This window comes from Bufo gargarizans, chromosome 2 (genome assembly GCF_014858855.1).
Source record: "Bufo gargarizans isolate SCDJY-AF-19 chromosome 2, ASM1485885v1, whole genome shotgun sequence".
Classification (NCBI taxonomy): Eukaryota; Metazoa; Chordata; class Amphibia; order Anura; family Bufonidae; genus Bufo; species Bufo gargarizans.
Window position 1 is genome coordinate 512146518 of NC_058081.1, and position 18617 is coordinate 512165134.

Consider the following 18617-nt stretch of genomic DNA (forward strand, 5'->3'; position numbering starts at 1 on the left):
TGTTCATGCGCAATTTGTCCACACCGTACTACCATTCCGGTCAACACCTCTGCAGCATGCGGCATGGTTTCTGGCCTAATCCCCCATTTCTGTTTATTTCATTTCATAGACGCTGCGCAATATCACGCCTTTCTCACAGTCACCAGCATCTCATTTTGTCATGTCTCGTTCAAGCAATCTTCCCACAGGCAACACTGCGGTCAGCACCCCTGTGGTTTCCAGGCTCGTTCCCCATTTCCTTTTCAGTCCATATCACCCCACAATCATCCACATTCATGCCCCCCCCCCCCTCCTCCTCCTCATGTTCATGTGCACGGCTGCAGGGGCACAAATGCGTATGAGTTATTTCGTACGGGTCAGCAGGGCCTCACGGTTGCCCCAGTACTGGTTCAGCTCTTCATCATGGCGCACCAATGTCACGGTTTCAATACAAGTCACTAAACATTTCTGTCACACCTGGGCATGCATTCTCTTTCACATCTGCACCACCTCCGGCCTTACACTCTGACGGCATGCGGCAGGGTCCCCCCTTTTCTGTTGGTCCCACACACGCTGCACCCAGGTCACGGCTTCTCGCAGCAGTCACCGCCAGCTCGTTCTCAGGCATTTCTCACGTCTCCCCAGCAGATTCCGGTCAGCCCCTGTCGGTCCCAGCCCCATTCCCTGGTGGGATCACCCCCCAACATCCATCATTCAGGCCCCCCCCTTCCTCCCCCGTTCATGTCCACTTCACCAGGCTGGCGCTCTTACATACAGATAGTATGGCCCCATGCGGATGGCAGAATCCTGCATAGAAGACAAATCACCAAGGTAAACAACAGCCAAACTTTCCTTTGCTTGTTGCGGCCTCCTCTCCACTCGTTGTCTCACTCACGTGGGAAGACTCTCACCTCCTGACCCGCAGCCTCCTGCCTGTTGCCGCTCCGCTTGCACGCGGCCAATGGCGCCCGGCCGCGTCCTGGGGCCGGTTCTGCGCATGCGCGGCGATTTTCTCGGCGCGTGCGCGGCGATTTTCTCGGCGCATGCGCGGTATCCCGGCGCCCGCGGGCGGACTCCGGGCGCATGGGTTCGCCGCCAGGGGGTAGTCACCGATGTCGCTCCATGCGGCCACCATCAGTCAGGCCCCCCCTTCCTCCCCCGTTCATGTCATCATCAGGCTGGCGCTCCCCGCCGCCTCCTGCGCACACCACACCCGCACACACTCATCCCCCCCCCCGGTCAGTACGGGCGGCTCATTTCACCTTCACAGGGCTCACCGCGGCCCTGTCGTCCCCTCCCCGCTACATCCTGCTGGATCACCACTCCTCCCGCCGCGCGGCCGGTGGCGCCCGCCCGCGTCCTGGCGCCTGGTCTGCGCATGCGCGGCCGGGATTCGGCGCATGCGTGGCGATTCCGTCGCCGCGTGCGCGGTGTCCCGGCGGCCGTGCGGGCCGCATCGGGTGCGGGGGGCACGCCGGCGGACGACGAGAGAACCTCCCAGCACGCCCCATCATCATACTCCCCAGCAGCCCCCCCCCTGTTCTCCATCATGGGCACTACCATCATCATGCAGCAGCAATTTGCATATTCACAATCATCCTTCTTACCGGTGTTCACCAGGGATTCAGCATGTCCCACGGATTGCAATGGATTTCAGTGCCAAATGTGAATCTCATCAGTTGGACCGGCAGTGTGATGCATGTTTCATTCCCCTTTTGATAATCAGATCATCAGGGGACGGGGAAAAAAAAAAAAAAAAAAAAAAAAAAAAAATAAAAGACTCACGTCGCCGCTTCACACACAAATGGACAGGTGGAATGGCTGGGGCACGGTCCCTATGCGCCATCCAATTGCAGACACGCACTTTCACCTGGGCATGGCCACACGGCACGCACCGGCCCCCCCTTTCATACCAGGCGCAAGCTGTCATTTCACGGACAACCACCATGATCCTCCCGGTCATGCACATGTACCACATGCTTTACACATTTTCTCACACTTTGTCATGTCTACCCCCCCCCCTTGTGTTTTAGGCGGTTAACCTATACTGTTTACACTACCGTGTAGCCGGAGAATTTTTTCTTGGTACCAGGTACGTTCACCTGCTCATTTACCTAAATCTTCCTCACATTTCGGACGGTCCCGTTAGGGTCAGCGTGCTGGCTTTAGGGCCACCATCATCCCACTAGGTACCCCCCCCTTCTTTGGCTTCGCCAGTAGTTAGTGGTCCCGCGAGGCCGACACCCCGCCTCAAACGTACGGAGGCACCTGCCCAACGCGCCATCTCGTTAGTAAGCCGCCTCGCATGTCGCATAGAGAGGGCCTCACCTGTCACTCCCTTCCCCTAGTCCTGTCTTACAGTCACCGAGAGGCCAACGATCCTGCCACTACCTCGAGTGGCCTCATTATCCCCTCGCGCCAAATCATAGGTAGAGCCTCTCAAAGCCGCTTGGCAACTAGCAGGGCCTCATCTGTCACCATGCAAGTATAATTTTTCGCCATCCGGCCTAGCTAGCCTGCCAGCACGATCCTGTGTTTCCCCAAGCTAATCAACTGTTTTGTTTTACCATGTCTCTGGAAGGGATAGAGAACTTCTCCCTACCTGGCACCCCTGCTAGATCCGTCACTGCTACCCAGGGAGACGGTCTAGCCAGTCCAGCACCCATCAGATCCTGGACAAACCCGCGCATAACGACAGAGTTAAGGTGACTGCATGTTCCCTTCCCCGCCACGGCGAGGAAAGCAGAGCTTTTCCGGCTGCTGCACACGCCAATCGATAAACAGGGAGGCAGGGGAAGGACCTAGCCAGTCCAGCACAGGGGATATACATACCATGCTGTCCTCCCTAAATGTCATCCATGTCTAAAGTCAATGCCAGGTTGGAGAGGCTGGAATCAGTCACCGCGACCCTCTCCTTGGCAGGGCCACCACCGGCAGCATCACCGGCGCCGGCCGGATTGCCAGTGATCACGTCGACCGTTAGCCTGGAGGACCAAGAAGTCAGCCCGGCGCACATAATACCGGAGGAGGAACCTGGGGTACCCATCGCCACCAAGAAGACACAAGGGCCAGACACGGTCATCACCTTTCCTGGGTACCCAGTTGGATTCAGCCTCAATGCAAGCCAGTTTGACATCCGGGAAGATCCAGGACATTCTCGCCCACATAGTCAACTACCTTCAACTCAGCACCGGCAACCGCAAAGAACTGCAGTCCCTGTTGGGCTCCCTGATCTTTGCCATGCGCATCCACCTCGGGGTCGCTCATTTATATCACGGCTCCTGCACCTCTCCCCTTTCTCCTACACGACTCGCACGGGGTGTCCCTGGATGCCCACGCTGCAGGCAGCTCTGGGCATGTGGGGGAGATTTCTGTCCGCCTGGAGTGGCGGGGGCTTGTTTCTCCCTCAGCCGTCGGACTCTTCCCCCTCTATCTGGTCAGATGCGGCATCTACCACAGGCTTCGCGGCCATTTTTGGGAACGATTGGCTGTGGGGCAGCTGGCCTCCTGCAGTCCGGGGTGTAGAGGGATTCTCCGCTGCCTCAGCGCTTTTCAAGTTCTACCCCGTCGGGGCGGCTGCCGTAGCGTGGGGTCATTCAGGGGCAAACATGTCGGTCCGGTGCTAGCCAGACAACCATACGACCTGCCAGTTCATCAACAGGATCGTTCCAAATCTCTCACAATCGTGAGGTTTCTGCGGAGACTTCCTTGGTTGGCCACTTGCAATAATAATTTCTTCTCACATTGTTTCCATTTCCCAGGGGTGGGCAATACGGCAGCTGTCAGTCTGTCTCGCGTCAAATTTCAGGCATTTCATCAAGCTCTCCCATCAGCGTCACCCACGGCCTCCATCACTCCATCATTCAAACAGCTCATTCTGGATCAGAAGGCATCATGCGGCATAGCCAGTCTTTGTCCCGCTCAGCACTATCAGACGATACACATAGAACACACGACAGAGCGTTCACACTATTCAACAGGTCCTGTTGGAACACAACATCCCGCACCCCTTTTTATCATGAAGTCTCTTCCGGGGTTGGCTTCTTTTTGCCACCTCAAAATCATGTCATACAACACCATCAAACTATATCTCACTGGCATGTCAACATCATATGCTAATCACACACCCCAATAATATCAGCTTCATGTCCTCGCACCAGATCAAATCCATACACAGAGATATTCAGGAAACGGAACCCGCACGACCAGCCCAGAGGCTACCCATAGTCAATCGGATCTTCAAAGCATTATCCGACTTACTGGACGCCACGCCTCTTGGAACAGATACCAACTCCGTCATCAAAACAGCAATTTACTTGACCATCTACGGATTCCTGAGTTCCTGGAAATTCACTACAGCCTCCACGACCCGAACCTCACCTTGTCTTCTTGTCTCCCACTTGTCAAAACACATGGTTCCCTACATCCTGTCCTTACCTCACTCCAAGAATAGTCAGCACTTACCCGTCAACATTTCATTACCCCACGCACAACAGTTCCAGTCAGGGTCCTGGATGCTCACAATCAGCGTCACAAGTTCTACCCTCTCAACCGCTACTTCAACTACATGGTTCGGTACTCACCACCACCACCTTCATGACCCATGCCGGGTCATCCCTCACACAACTAGGCCTCAACGCAGCCAACTACTCAGGGCACTCCTGTCGCATTGGAGCCACGTCCACGGCCTCCAGTGCCAACATCCTCACTCATGTCATCAGGGGATTGGGGCGCTGGGAGTCATCCGCTACGCGCAATACATTCCCAATCCAACACAAGAGTCAAGAGTGGCTTTCCAAAACATGTCGGGTTAAGCCATTGATACATCAATTGGTTACAATAAACTGGTTATTTCCATTTTTGCCCTCTTCTTTCTCAGGCCTACCTCATCCTCGGTTTCGGCACACCACAACCGACTGCACTCATTCCCTGCTTTCCCAGGGCTCTTCACTGTACTACCGTAAGCCCCTTACACAAGTATTAAGGCAGATTGCCTGGATTTGTGGGAGGGGCTGAGGTCCGCCTCCAGCCTATTTAGGGCACTCCCCTTACCTGGCTCCTGCATCATTGAGGTCTGAGCTTTTGACCCTCCCACCACTCCACTCTTTTACAACTCATTTCTTCCATATCTTTTCCTTGGGTGGGCCCTCTTCTTTCTCAGGCCTACCTCATCCTCGGTTTCGGCACACCACAACCGACTGCACTCATTCCCTGCTTTCCCAGGGCTCTTCACTGTACTACCGTAAGCCCCTTACACATTCAAAGTTATTTTTGGAAATCTGGGACGCCATGTCATCCGGACCAAAGAGGACAAGGACAACCCAAGTTGTTATCAACGCTCAGTTCAGAAGCCTGCATCTCTGATGGTATAAGGGTTGCATGAGTGCATGTGGCATGGGCAGCTTGCATGTCTGGAAAGGCACCATCAATGCAGAAAAATATATTCAGGTTCTAGAACAACATATGCTCCCATCCAGACGTCATCTCTTTCAGGGAAGACCCTGCATTTTTCAACAAGATAATGCCAGAGCACATTCTGCATCAATCAGAACATCATGGCTGCGTAGGAGAAGGATCAGGGTACTGAAATGGCCAGTCTGCAGTCCAGACCTTTTACCTATAGAGAACATTTGGCACATCATAAAGAGGAAGGTGCAACAAAGAAGGCCCAAGACGATTGAACAGTTAGATGCCTGTATTAGACAACAATGGGAGAGCATTCCTATTTCTAAACTTGAGAAACTGGTCTCCTCGGTCCCCAGACGTCTGTTGAGTGTTGTAAGAAGAAGGGGAGATGCCACACAGTGGTGAAAATGGCCTTGTCCCAACTTTTTGGGGATTTGTTGACACCATGAAATTCTGACTCAACATCTTTTTCCCTTAAAATGGTGCATTTTCTCAGTTTAAACTTTTGTTCCGTGATTTATGTTCTATTCTGAATAAAATATTAGAAGTTGGCATCTCCACATCATTGCATTCAGTTTTTATTCACGATTTGTATAGTGTCCCAACTTTTTGGGAATCCGGTTTGTACAACTTACACCAGTTTCTGGCATAAGTTATGGTAAATCCGGCAGACTGACCTTCTAACTAAGCTCTACCCCTTTTCCCACCACTTTAGAAAAGTGACAGCAAGTTGAAAAAGTTACTAATTATAGTGCAAATATGGCATGTGCTATAATTTGTGACTTTATAACACTACAATAGTGGTGTAAAAACACTGTTAAATGTCCCTCAATATATATTGCAGGGGATCGTCTCTTTTCAGGGGGTCACACTCACAGATTTCTCACCAGACAACGGATTTTCATGTCCAAACTGTGCATTTATTTTGACAGTCTTCTTATAAAGGATAGTCCAGTTATACATCACTGGGTGGGGTGAGGTTCCCGCACCACCAACACTTAAAACACAAAAAAACTCCTGCCCGTCTAGGCGCTACCTAAACAAAATACGTCCCTACTCACTCATAGAGCTCAGTTCACACATGGACATTATATGCGGCTTTCCTCAGCCAACATCAATACTGCAGCCTCCAGGCTGTGGCAACTCCAGTACCTTTTGGGGGATTGTGGCCCAGTAGTCCTCCAGATGCTGGGCGTGCAACCCTTGTTCTCTAGGTCCTCCAAACCTCAGGCTATTCAAAGCCTTGTGGCCCCTCAGTCCTCCTGACTGAGACCACACACAGAGCCTCTGCTTCACAAAACAGTCTTGCTCTCCCTCCTCAGACTGACCTACTCTGAGGCGCTTTATGCAAGGCTGATTACAGCAGGCCTCACCTGCGATCACCTTAGGTAGAAAGGAAAACCCATACTGGAAGGGTGTGGACTAGGAACTCCCTCTACCAAGCCTAGCCACCAGTCCAAGTAAAATCAAGCCCAGAAAATGTATACAGAAATGTCTCAGCAAACTATGCTTTGCTGAGACTACTGCCACTCTCTGGATTTTATCTGTCTCACCCATCTGAGGTACCTGAAGTGGGACAACACACCTTCCAGCACCGTTCACATTACCACTATATACAAAATATCATGACGATATATTTCTTGGTAAATACGTCGGTGGATAAATTCCTCCTGTTTATACAGTCGGGGTGACATTTAGTTCTGTATTGTGTCATGCTTTCTTCTCGTGATTTACATAAATCATCTATAACCCGCGGCAATTAGGGTCTTGCAAGTTGTTACATTCACTTAGTAAATGACCTAATCAATGCTGCAGGGAATGATAACACTGTGAGCCGCACAACCACCCCAGAGTCTGTGGCGCAGTCATTTCAAGGACATTTGTGGCTGAAGGCATCCTGCACTGTGCGATCAAGTGATGTTCTGCTGGGATTTATTTAACAAAAATAACCAAACAGCAGGGGGTCGACCATCCATCATTTATTATGTGGCCATGTCGGTAAAAGATACCACTACTGTAACAGATGGATGGAGATGACTGAAATGCGTTGTATTCATTCTTGTTAATAAACATGTATTGTTCCAAGATGAGTTTCTATCTATCTATCTATCTATCTATCTATCTATCTATCGTCTATATATCTATTTATCGTCTATATATCTATTTTTTATCTATCTCTCTATCTATTATCTATCTATCTATCTATCTATCTAATTAATTCAAAAAAGCTTTATTGGCACGTCCAAGTAAAACATTTAGCATTGCCAAGGCAAAATAAATAATAGGTTAACACCCCCTGTAGTTATAATGACCCTTGTAGTGCCCCCGGTAGTGCCAGTACATATAATGCATCCCCCTGTAGTGCACATATGTATAATGCCCTCTGAAGTGCTTCAGCCTATATTATAATGCCCACTCTATAGTGCCCCTGTATTTAAATACATTGTGGTGGTAGTATATATAATGCTCTTCCCCGCTCCCTGTAGTTTCCTTGTAGTATAATGGCCCCCTGTAGTTGTAGTATATATAATGCCACGTCTGTAGTCCCCCTGTAGTATAATAGCCCCCTGTAGTTGTAGTATATATAATACCCCGTCTATAGTCCCCCTGTAGTATAATGGCCCCCTGCAGTTGTAGTATATATAATGCTCCGTCTGTAGCCCCCCTGTAGTATAATGGCCTCCTGTAGTTGAAGTATATATAATGCCCCGTCTTTAGTCCCCCTGTAGTATAATGCCCCCCCCTGTAGTTGTAGTATATATAATGCCCCGTCTGTAGTCCTCCTGTAGTATAATGCCCCCCCTGTAGTTGTAGTATATATAATGCCCTGTCTGTAGTCCCCCTGTAGTATAATGGCCCCCTGTAGTTGTAGTATATATAATGCCCCGTCTGAAGTTCCCCTGTAGTATAATGGCCTCCTGTAGTCGTAGTATATATAATGCCCCGTCTGTAGTCCCCTTGTAGTATAATGCCCACCCTGTAGATGTAGTATATATAATGCCCCGTCTGTAGTCCCCCTGTAGTATAATGGCCCCCTGTAGTTGTAATATATACAATGCCCCGTCTGTAGTCCCCCTGTAGTATAATGGCCTCCTGTAGTCGTAGTATATATAATGCCCTGTCTGTAGTCCCCCTGTAGTATAATGCCCACCCTGTAGATGTAGTATATATAATGCCCCGTCTGTAGTCCCCCTGTAGTATAATGCCCCCCCTGTAGTTGTAGTATATATAATGCCCCGTCTGTAGTCCCCCTGTAGTATAATGGCCCCCTGTAGTTATAATATATACAATGCCCCGTCTGTAGTCTCCCTGTAGTATAATGGCCCCCTGTAGTTGTAGTATATATAATGCCCCCTCTGTAGTCCCCCTGTAGTATAATGGCCCCCTGTAGTTGTAGTATATATAATGCCCCGTCTGTAGTCCCTCTGTAGTGTAATGGCCTCCTGTAGTTGTAGTATATATAATGCCCCGTCTGTAGTCCCCCTGTAGTATAATGCCCCCCGTAGTTGTAGTATATATAATGCCCCGTCTGTAGTCCCCCTGTAGTATAATGGCCCCCTGTAGTTGTAGTATATATAATGCCCCGTCTGTAGTCCCCCTGTAGAATAATGGCCGCCTGTAGTTGTAGTATATATAATGCCCCGTGTGTAGTTGTAATATATATAATGCCACGTCTGAAGTCCCCCTGTAGTATAATGGCCCTCTGTAGTTGTAGTATATATAATGCCCCGTCTGTAGTCCCTCTGTAGTGTAATGGCCTCCTGTAGTTGTAGTATATATAATGCCCCGTCTGAAGTCCCCCTGTAGTATAATGGCCCCCTGTAGTCGTAGTATATATAATGCCCCTTCTGTAGTCCCCCTGTAGTATAATGCCCACCCTGTAGTTGTAGTATATATAATGCCCCCTCTGTAGCCCCCCTGTAGTATAATACCCCGTCTGTAGTTGTAGTATATATAATGCCCCCTCTGTAGCCCCCTTGTAGTATAATGCCCCGTCTGTAGTTGTAGTATATATAATGCCCCCTCTGTAGTCCCCTTGTAGTATAATGCTCCGTCTGTAGTTGTAGTATATATATAATGCCCCCTCTGTAGCCCCCTTGTAGTATAATGCTCCGTCTGTAGTAGTAGTATATATAATGCCCCCTCTGTAGCCCCCTTGTAGTATAATGCTCCGTCTGTAGTTGTAGTATATATATAATGCCCCCTCTGTAGCCCCCTTGTAGTATAATGCTCCGTCTGTAGTAGTAGTATATATAATGCCCCCTCTGTAGCCCCCTTGTAGTATAATGCCCCGTCTGTGGATACAATTGTAAGGCAGCTCTCACCTGTGCTAGTTCAATCACCCTCTGTGCATGGATGCCGCGCCTGGATGATATCCATTAACCTGGGGTTAGCTTAGGATATATCTGGAGGTGCTCCCATTTCATATTCATGTTTGTCATGAGGAAGGACCCATATATTTGAGAGTTCTGAAACGCGTAGATATACACTTGTTGTACGGATTTTAGACGCTGAAATAAAAGTTAACAATACTTCACCGGAAATGAGCAGGATAATTTCTTCTCAATGCCCTGTCTGTAGTCCCCCTGTAGTATAATGCCCCCCTGTAGTTGTAGTATACAGTCATGTGAAAAAATTAGGACACCCTTTAAAAGCATGTGGTTTTTGTAACATTTTTAATAAAAGGTTATTTCATCTCCGTTTCAACAATACAGAGAGATTAAAGTAATCCGACTAAACAAGAAAACTGAAGAAAAGTCTTTTCAAGATCTTCTGTAAATGTCATTCTACAAAAATGCCTATTCTAACTGAGGAAAAAGATAGGACACCCTTGCCCCTAATAGCGAGTGTTACCTCCTTTGGCTGAAATAACTGCAGTGAGACGGTTCTTGTAGCCATCTACCAGTCTTCGACATCGGTCTGAGGAAATTTTACCCCACTCCTCAATGCAGAACTTTTTTAGCTGTGAGATGTTTGAGGGGTTTCTTGCACGTACAGCCCTTTTCAAGTCACCCCACAGCATCTCAATGGGATTCAAATCTGGACTTTGACTTGGCCATTCCAGGACTCTCCATTTCTTCTTTTTCAGCCAATCTTTGGTTGATTTACTAGTATGTTTTGGGTCATTGTCATGTTGCATGGTCCAGTTCCGCTTCAGCTTTAATTTTCTAACTGATGGTCTCACATGTTCTTCAAGCACCTTCTGATACACAGTAGAATTCATCGTGGATTCTATGATGGTGAGCTGACCAGGTCCTGCTGCAGCAAAGCAGCCCCAAACCATGACACTTCCACCTCCATGCTTCACAGTTGGTATGAGGTTCTTTTCTTGGAATGCTGTGTTTGGTTTACGCCAAACATGTCCTCTGCTGTTGTGTCCAAATAATTCAATTTTGGACTCATCTGTCCAAAGAACATTATTCCAGAAGTCCTGGTCTTTGTCAACTTTATCTCTGGCAAATGTCAGTCTGGCCTCGATGTTTCTCTTGGAAAGCAAAGGTTTCCTCCTTGCACATCTCCCATGCAAGTTAAACTTGTACAGTCTCTTTCTGATTGTAGAGGCATGTACTTCTACATCAACAGTAGCCAGAGCCTGCTGTAGTTCTCGAGATGACACTTTAGGGTTTTTGGAGACCTCTTTTAGCATCTTGCGGTCTGCTCTTGGGGTGAACTTGCTGGGGCGACCAGTCCTGGGCATGTTGGCAGTTGTTTTGAAAGCCCTCCACTTGTAGACTATCTTCCGGACAGTGGAATGGCTGATTTCAAAATCTTTTGAGATCTTTTTAAATCCCTTCCCAGACTCATAGGCTGCTACAATCTTTTTTCTGAAGTCCTCTGACAGCTCTTTTGCTCTCACCATGGTGCTCACTCTCACTTCAACAGTCAGGAGCACACCAAACTAAATGTCTGAGGTTTAAATAGGGCAAGCCTCATTCAACATGCAGAGTAACGATCTACTAATTATGTGCACCTGGTGTGATATACCTGTGTGAGATCTGAGCCAATTTAAGAGGGAATACATGTGAGGGTGTCCTATCTTTTTCCTCAGTTAGAATAGGCATTTTTGTAGAATTTACAGAAGATCTTGAAAAGACTTTTCTTCAGATTTCTTTGTTTAGTTGGATTACTTTAATCTCTCTGTATTGTTGAAACGGAGATGAAATAACCTTTTATTAAAAATGTTACAAAAAACCACATGCTTTCAAAGGGTGTCCTAATTTTTCACATGACTGTATATAATGCTCAGTCTGTAGTATAATGGACCCCTGTAGTTGTAGTATATATAATGCCCCGTCTGTAGCCCCCCTGTAGTATAATGCCCCCCTGTAGTATATATAATGCTCCGTCTGTAGTTGTAGTATATATAATGCCCCGTCTGTAGTCCCCCTGTAGTATAATGGCCCCCTGTAGTTGTAGTATATATAATGCCCCCCCTGTAGTCCCCCTGTAGTATATATAATGCCCCCCTGTAGTTCTAGTATATATAATGCCCAGTCTGTAGTATAATGGACCCCTGTAGTTGTAGTATATATAATGCCCCGTCTGTAGTCCCCCTGTAGTATATATAATGCCCCCCTGTAGTCCCCCTGTAATATATATAATGCCCCGTCTGTAGTCCCCCTGTAGTATATATAATGCCCCCCGGTAGTCCCCCTGTAGTATATATAATGCCCCGTCTGTAGCCCCCCTGTAGTATAATACCCCCCTGTAGTTGTAGTATATATAATGCCCCGTCTGTAGTTGTAGTATATATAATGCCCCGTGTGTAGCCCCCCTGTAGTATAATGCCCCCCTGTAGTTGTAGTATATATAATGCCCCGTCTGTAGTTGTAGTATATATAATGCCCCGTCTGTAGTCCCCCTGTAGTATAATGGCCCCCTGTAGTTGTAGTATATATAATGCCCCGTCTGTAGTTGTAGTATATATAATGCCCCGTATGTAGCCCCCCTGTAGTATAATGCCCCCCTGTAGTTGTAGTATATATAATGCCCCGTCTGTAGTTGTAGTATATATAATGCCCCGTCTGTAGTCCCCCTGTAGTATAATAGCCCCCTGTAGTTGTAGTATATATAATGCCCCGTCTGTAGTTGTAGTATATATAATGCCCCGTCTGTAGTCCCCCTGTAGTATAATGGCCCCCTGTAGTTGTAGTATATATAATGCCACGTCTGTAGCCCCCCTGTAGTATAATGCCCCCCTGTAGTTGTAGTATATATAATTCCGTCTGTAGTTGTAGTATATATAATGCCCCGTCTGTAGTCCCCCTGTAGTATAATGGCCCCCTGTAGTTGTAGTATATATAATGCCCCGTCTGTAGCCCCCTTGTAGTATAATGCCCCATCTGTAGTTGTAGTATATACAATGCCCCGTCTGTAGCTCCCCTGTAGTATAACTGCCCCCCTGTAGTTGTAGTATATATAATGCCCCGTCTGTAGTTGTAGTATATATAATGCCCCGTCTGTAGTCCCCCTGTAGTATAATGGCCCCCTGTAGTTGTAGTATATATAATGCCCCGTCTGTCGTTGTAGTATATATAATGCCCCATCTGTAGTATAATGGCCCCCTGTAGTTGTAGTATATATAATGCCCCTGTCTGTAGCCCCCCTGTAGTATAATGGCCCCCTGTAGTTGTAGTATATATAATGCCCCGTCTGTAGCCCCCTTGTAGTATAATGCCCCATCTGTAGTTGTAGTATATACAATGCCCCGTCTGTAGCTCCCCTGTAGTATAATGCCCCCCTGTAGTTGTAGTATATATAATGCCCCGTCTGTAGTTGTAGTATATATAATGCCCGTCTGTAGTCCCCCTGTAGTATAATGGCCCCCTGTAGTTGTAGTAATATAATGCCCCGTCTGTCGTTGTAGTATATATAATGCCCCATCTGTAGTATAATGGCCCCCTGTAGTTGTAGTATATATAATGCCCTGTCGTAGCCCCCCTGTAGTATAATGGCCCCCTGTAGTTGTAGTATATAATGCCCCGTCTGTAGTTGTAGTATATATAATGCCCCGTCTGTAGTCCCCCTGTAGTATAATGGCCCCCTGTAGTTGTAGTATATATAATACCCCGTCTATAGCCCCCCTGTAGTATAACTGCCCCCCTGTAGTTGTAGTATATATAATGCCCCGTCTGTAGCCCCCCTGTAGTATAATGCCCCCCTGTAGTTGTAGTATATATAATGCCACGTCTATAGCCCCCCTGTAGTATAATGCCCCCCTGTAGTTGTAGTATATATAATGCCCCGTCTGTAGCCCCCCTGTAGTATAATGGCCTCCTGTAGTTGTAGTATATATAATGCCCCGTCTGTAGCCCCCCTGTACTATAATGCCCCCCTGTAGTTGTAGTATATATAGTGCCCCGTCTGTAGTCCCCCTGTAGTATAATGCCCCCCTGTAGTTGTAGTATATATAATGCCACGTCTGTAGTCCCCCTGTAGTATAATGGCCCCCTGTAGTTGTAGTATATATAATGCCACGTCTATAGCCCCCCTGTAGTATAATGCCCCCCTGTAGTTGTAGTATATATAATGCCCCGTCTGTAGCCCCCCTGTAGTATAATGGCCTCCTGTAGTTGTAGTATATATAATGCCCCGTCTGTAGCCCCCCCTGTACTATAATGCCCCCCTGTAGTTGTAGTATATATAGTGCCCCGTCTGTAGTCCCCCTGTAGTATAATGCCCCCCTGTAGTTGTAGTATATATAATGCCACGTCTGTAGTCCCCCTGTAGTATAATGCCCACCCTGTAGTTGTAGTATATATAATGCCCCGTCTGTAGTCCCCCTGTAGTATAATGCCCACCCAGTAGTTGTGGTATATATAACGCCCTGTCTGTAGCCCCCCTGTAGTATAATGCCCCCCTGTAGTGGAAATATACTTAATGCTCTCCTCTGTAGTGGTAGTACTTTTCCTGTCAGCTCCATGCCATAGAATTTCCCTTCCTAGCCATATTGCAAGCCCCTTTGTATTAAGCTGCTTTGCCTCTAGGTACCTTTCATGTATGATTTCTTGCCATGCATCAATCTGTGTATGTATGATGAAACAGGTCTAGCGCTGCGTATCAGGCACTCATGCTGTTTTCTTGTATGCTGCTAACTGCCTGTTAAATCTCTACTCCATTTATAAAATGATGTCGCCTGTAACCTGTGACCCTCTGTCACTGGGTTTCCGGCCATCTGGATGTTTTTAAGGCCTCATTCACACGACCGTGGGGGCCGCTGTGCCTGTGTTGTGGACTGCAAACACAGGGACTGGCCATGTGAACTCTGCTTTGCCGTGTGGACTCCTTGACTTCAATGCGTCCACGATCCACAAGATGTGGCGAAAGATAGGACATGTTCTTTTTGGGACTCGGAAACACATTAAAGCCCTTCTGTGTGCTTTCGGGTCCGTGCCTCCGCACCACAAAGGATAGAACATGCCCTATCTTCCGCCACATCTTGCAGATCTCATAACTGTCTATAGTTTATCGATTATCTATCTATATTTATCCACTATCTTCTATCTATATGCTTCTGTTACAAACCGTGTCTACAGAACAATAGACATTTACATGCAAACCTGAACCTGAGTGCACATGCCTTACATGAAGTGGCAAAATTCTATCTATCTATCTATCTATCTATCTATCTATCTAATATCCTATCTGTCTGTCTATCCATCCATCCATCCATCATCTTCTATCCAGAGACAACCCCTTTAAGAAACAATATATTTGTATACCAGAAGCTTTTGTTACAAACCTGAGTGCTCGAGCCGTACATGAAGTGGCAAAATGCTGAGATCAGTCTGAGCTGCTGAGGGCAGGGTGAAAGAGTAAAGGTCACTGTCGAATCAATGGTGTGGACCATTCGATAAATATGATCACATTTCTGCTCCTCTCCCTCCTTTTCATTGGGCCTAGAAAACCAAGAAGGAGATAGAAATGGTTTTGAGTGTTGGTATCTGGTAATCTCTCCTTCTGACCGCTACCACCCTTCATGGAGAGAAGAATAACTGCAATGACAATACAACGCGCCATCCCCTAAGGCCCCTATCGCGTCCTAGGTGTAGGGCTGACAGACTTGCTTAGATACTTTGCTTTCTTTCTTTATGCTGCAATAAACTCTGCTTAAGTCTGGTCTCTGTACTTCTGATCTGCTCTGGTGTCCTTGGATGGGCTGTCGTCGACTGTTATTCCCCTCCTGACACTCAGTAAACAGCTTATTTGAGATTTCCTCTGACTGCTACTTCATTCAGGTCTTCTCGGCTCCAACATGGAGTCCGAACTGGAACAACCTACAACTGCCACTCCTCCTTCTGGTAGCAGGACTGGCCCACTTCTGCCCAAAGTGGGGAGAATAGAATGGTAAGTTCCATTCTATCTAAGTATAACTCTGCCATTTGCACTGCCATCTGCTGGTGAACCAATCATATTACATGTAAGTTACATGGAAAGATTATCATTGCACAATGTAGAGTACCTGGACAGAAATACACAGATAACATTTATATTAGACCAGATAGTAGCTGGGTGTAAGAGTGGTAACACCACTACGGGGGGGACACGATTAACAAGGTCAGCAGTGCCCCCATAAATAGTGCCAGAAAAATGCCACCAATAACTATGCTACAAACAGCGTTCCACATAAACATTGCCAGTAGAGTTTCCCTGCACTAACTGCGCCAGAAAAATGCCCCCAGTTTACAGTACTGACAGTACAGTGCCTCCCTACACACAGTCATATCATTAAGATGTTGACTTCCTGCAGCCACTACAAGAGGGAGCTCTCTACCTTCTGCCTAGGGTTAGAGGAAAGTCTGTACTACACCTGATAATTTTTCAGCAGATGATCGCTAACGAGCAATCATCTGGCAGTGTAATACTGATGCCGATTGCCCGATGAACGAGCAAATGCTCATTCATCGGGCAATCCAAATCTTTTAACAGATTAAAAAATTGTTTGCAGGTGTCTAATCAAAACAATCATTCTGTATAAGGAAGAGCAATTGTATAACGATTGGTATAAATGGTATAAAATAGTCGGTCTCCTCCGCTAGCGAGCTGGTGATTGCCTGGGAGGAACGTTTCCTTCCCGACAATTGCCTGTTAAATCGGGCTGCCTAATACATCCTTAAAAGGGCTGTCTCACTTCAGCAAGTGGCATTTATCATGTAGAGGACATTAATACAAGCCACTGACTAATGTATTGTGATTGTCCAGATTGCTTCCTTTCCTGGCTTGATGCATTTTTCCATCACATTATACACTGTTCGTTTCCTAGGTTACGACCACCCCGCATTCCAGCAGGGTGGTCGTAACCAAGGACGAGGACCGTGGGACCGCACATTGGCTGGCTTTTTTTTTCTATATTGTGTAAGCACAGTCACTGCTGATGGATTGCGGGGTGGTCGTAACCATGGAAACAAGCAGTGTATAATGTGATGGAAAAATGAATCCAGCCAGCAAAGGAGGCAATATGGATAATAATAATACATTAGTAAGTGCCTTGTAGTAACTTCCTCCACAAGATAAATGCTGTTTGATGAAATGACACAACTACTTTAAGTAAAAATGTGTCAATAACTGAGTACTGAAATCCAGGGGGTGCCTTATGAATACATGCCATCAGCACATCTGGTCAGTAATCATGCTAGTCTCCACAGGAAAAGGGAGGTCTGTCGTAGTCACCCACTTGCTACAGTATCTGTTGCTAGGCAACAGTATACCTCCTAACTTTTGAAAACTCCAAGGTGGCCCAATAGCAGCTGGAAGACAAATTTGTTTTACACTAAGGCTACTTTCACACTAGCGTTCGTCGGTCCGCTCGTGAGCTCCGTTTGAAGGAGCTCACGAGCGGACCCAAACGCCTCCGTCCAGCCCTGATGCAGTCTGAATGGAGCGGATCCGCTCAGACTGCATCAGTCTGGCGGCGTTCAGCCTCCGCTCCGCTCGCCTCCGCACGGACAGGCGGACAGCTGAACGCTGCTTGCAGCGTTCGGGTGTCCGCCTGGCCGTGCGGAGGCGAGCGGATCCGTTCAGACTTACAATGTAAGTCAATGGGAACGGATCCGCTTGAAGAGGTCACCATATGGCTCAATCTTCAAGCGGATCCGTCCCCCATTGACTTTACATTGAAAGTCTGAACGGATCCGCTCAGGCATCTTGCGCACTTAGAAAATTTTCTAAGTTATTAATGCAGACGGATCCGTACTGAACGGAGCCTCTGTCTGCATTAATATGATCGGATCCGTTCAGAACGGATCCGATCAAGCGCTAGTGTGAAAGTAGCCTAAGCCCAATGATCCTTGATCCTCTGGCCTGGGCACTCTCCTCCACAGCTCAGAGGGCACGATGACGTCATTTCATTGCACCTGCTGCAGAGGAGAGCACCGGCGGTGAATGGTGGGGTTGATGGCTCCCTGCTTCACCATTGTATTTATCTGTAGCCATGTCCTCAGGATGCAGATACAGTTGAGAGCAGGACATACCTCAGCCATCCTGAGACGGCGGAACAGCCGCTGAAATCCAGGACTGCTCCGCTAGACCCAGGGCGGTTAGGAGGTATGGGCAGCAGGCTGACCATTTTCATGTGCCGACTGTAAAATTCAGCATATAAAAAAGATGGACATCCCCTTTGACATTGATGACTTATTAGTAGGAGAGGTCATCAGTGGAAAACCCCTTAAGACCCATTAAGGGTCCATTCACACGTCCGTATGTGTTTTTTGCGGATCCGTAAAACATGGACACCGGCAATGTGCGGACCGGCAAAATGCCCTTTCTTGTCCACAATTGCGGACAAGAATAGGACATGCTCTATTTTTTTGCGGAACGGAAGTGCGGTTCTGGAAGTGCGGATCCGCAAATGCGGATGCGGACAGCACATTCCTTCCCCATTGAAAATGAATGGGTCCGCACCTGTTCCGCAAAATTTCATAACGGATGCGGACCAATTTTGCGGACGTGTGAATGGACCCTAAGGCCAGTATTTGTAAGCCAAAATCAGGAGTGGAACCTACAGAGAAGAGGCATACTAGAAATATTTGTGCCTCTGTGTTTTCAGTGTTTTGGACTCACTCCTGGCTTTGGCTTACAAATACTGATGCAAAAATACTGACCAAATACTGAACGTGTGAAAGCGACCTAAATCTTCTCGTAAAATGTCAGCTGCTAGTCTATAAGACCTAGACAAGCAAAGATTTCCTGCAAGGATCGGTTGCTCACATTTGTAACCTTGGCGTAATATCCCC